This window comes from Rhinolophus hipposideros (genome assembly GCF_964194185.1).
Source record: "Rhinolophus hipposideros genome assembly, chromosome: 1".
NCBI lineage: Eukaryota > Metazoa > Chordata > Mammalia > Chiroptera > Rhinolophidae > Rhinolophus > Rhinolophus hipposideros.
In genome coordinates, this window is record NC_138047.1 from 14,351,944 (window position 1) to 14,355,170 (window position 3,227).

Genomic DNA, 3,227 nt, shown 5'->3' on the forward strand with positions numbered 1-3,227 from the left:
TGGGAAACATGGCAAACATGACATCAATCTCACTTACTTAAGTCATGTCGTTTTTTTATTTCTGGCTTCTAGAGATTTCCTTTTCATTTTAGCTAAGCTATTCACTAAAAATATTTGTGTTATATTTTGTCCTTCATTTCTAAATAACAGTTTCAAAACGACATTCAAAATAAAAGTACAAACTACTTAGAAAAGAGAAAAACTGAGAAAACATTAGTAATCTTGTGAGGTACAAGCAGAGTGTGATCAGAGAAAATTTTATACACGTAAAGGCATATATTAGAAAAGAAGGAAGGTTACAAATATATAAATAAAACATCTCATCATTCAACACAAGAATCTAGAAAATAAATAAAATAATCCAAAGAAAGCAATTAAGAAATTTAAAAGATGATATTGAAGATGTAAAGAAACATACCAGAAGAACTAATTCAATCAATAAATCCAATAAAACTTTTCCTTCATTTTTTTTAATTAAAGTTTATTGGGGTGACAATTGTTAGTAAAATTACATAGATTTCAGGTGTATAATTCTGTATTACATCATCTATAAATCCCATTGTGTGTTCACCACCCAGAGTCAGTTCTCCTTCCATCACTATATATTTGATCCCCCTTACCCTCATCTCCCACCCCCTTCGTTCCCCCCTTACCCTCTGGTAACCACTAAACTACTGTCTGTGTCTATGAGTTTTTGTTTTCATTTGTTTGTCTTCTTTTGTTGTTTTTGGTTTATATACCACATATCAGTGAAATCATATGGTTCTCTGCTTTTTCTGTCTGACTTATTTCGCTTAGCATTATTCTCTCAAGATCCATCCATGTTGTCACAAATGGTCCTATTTCATCTTTTTTACCGCTGAATAGTATTCCATTGTGTATATATACCACAACTTCTTTATTCATTCATCTATTGAAAGACATTTTGGTTGTTTCCATGTCTTGGCCACTGTAAATAAAGCTGCAATGAACATTGGAGCACACGTGTCTTTATGGATAAATGTTTTCAGATTTTTTGAGTAGATACCCAGGAGAGGGATTGCTGGACCATACAGTAATTCTATTTTTTAATTTTTTGAGGAACCTCCACACTGCCTTCCATAACAGCTGCACCAGTTTGCATTCCCACCAACAGTGTATGAAGGTTCCTTTTTCTCCATAGCCTCTCCAACACTTGTTACTATTTGTCTTTTTGATGATAGCCATTCTGACTGGGGTGAGGTGATATCTCATTGTGGTTTTTATTTGCATTTCTCTGATGATTAGTGATGTTGAGCATTTTTTCATATGTCTATTTGCCATTTGTATGTCCTCATTGGAGAAATGTCTCTTCAGGTCCTCTGTCCATTTTTCAATTGATTGTCTGTTTTTTTATTGTTGAGTTTCATGAGTTCCTTGTATGTTTTGGATATTAGCCCCTTATCGGAGGCACTGCTAGCAAAAATCTTCCTCCATTCAGTTGCTTGCCTCTTTATTTTGTCGATGGTTTCTTTAGCTGTGCAGAAGCTTTTAAGTTTCATATAGTCACATTCCTTTATTTTAGCTTTTATTTCCCTTGCCTTTGGAGTCAAATTCATAAAATGCTCTTTGAACCCAAGGTCCATAAATTAAATACCTATGTTTTCTTCTATGCAGTTTATTGTTTCAGGTCTTATGCTTAAGTCTTTGATCCATTTTGAATTAATTTTGGTAGATGGTGACAGATAGCAGTCCAGTTTCATTCTTTTGCACGTGAATGAATTGTCCAAGCACCGTTTATTGAAGAGGCTGTCTTTTCTTCATTGTATGTTTTTTGCTTCTTTGTCAAAAATTATCTGTCCATATTTATTTGGTTTTATTTCTGAGTTCTCAATTCTATTCCATTGGTCTATGTGTCTGTTTTTCTGCCAATACCATGCTGTTTTGATTATTGTTGCCCTGTAGTACAAGCTAAAGTCAGGGAGTGTGATACCTCCAGCATTGTTCTTTTTTCTTAGGATTGCTTTGGCTATTTGTGGTCTTTTGTGGTTTCAAACAAATCTGATGATTTTTTTGTTCCATTTCCTTAAAAAATGCCGTTGGGATTTTGATGGGGATTGCATTAAATCTGTATATTGCTTTGGGTAATATGGCCATTTTAACTATGTTGATTCTTCCAATCCATGACATGGAATGTCTTTTCATTTCTTTGTGTCTTCTTCAATTTCTTTTAAAAATGTCTTGTAGTTTTCAGCATATAGGTTTTTCACATACTTGGTTAAGTTTATTCCTAGGTATTTTATTCTTTTTGCTGCAGTTGCAAAAGAATTTTTTTTTTATTTCTTTTTCTGAGATTTCACTGTTAGTATATAGGAATGCAATGGACTTCTGTACGTTGATTTTGTAGCCGGCCACATTACTGTATTTGTTTCTAATAGCTTTTTGGTGGAGTCTTTAGGGTTTTCTATATACAGCATTATGTCATCTGCAAAGTGCAACAATTTAACTTCTTCATTCCCAATTTGGATGCCTTTTATTTCTTTTTCTTGCCTGATTGCTCTGGCGAGGACTTCCTACACTATGTTGAAAAGCAGAGGTGATAGAGGACAGCCCCGTCATATTCCTGAACATAGAGCAATGGGCTTCAGTTTTTCACCATTAATTATGAGATTAGCTGAGGGTATGTCATATATGGCCTTTATTATGTTAAGGTATTTTCCTTTTATACCTATTTTATTAAGTGTTTTAATCATAAATGGATGTTGTATCTTGTCAAATGGTTTTTCTGCATCAATTGATATAATCATATGATTTTTGTCCTTTATTATGTTTATGTGATATATCACACTGATGGATTTGCGTATGTTGAACCATCCTTGTGCCTCTCGGATGTACCCCACTTTGTCATGATGAATAATCTTTTTAATGTATTGTTGCATTCAATTTGCTAGAATTTTGTTTAGGATTTTTGCATCTGTATTTATCAGAGATATTGATCTGTAGTTCTCTTTTTTTGTGTTATCCTCGCCAGATTTTGGTATCAGGGTAATGGTGGCCTCATAAAATGAGTTAGGGAGTACTGTCTCTTCTTCAATTTTCTGGAAGAGTTTGAGCAGGATTGGTATTAGATCCTTTTTGAAGGTTTGGTAGAATTCACTAGTAAAGCCATCTGGTCCCAGACTTTTGCTTTTGGGAAGGTTTTGGATGACTGATTCGATTTCATTACTGGTGATCGGTCTGTATAGATTTTCCAATTCTTCATGGTTCAG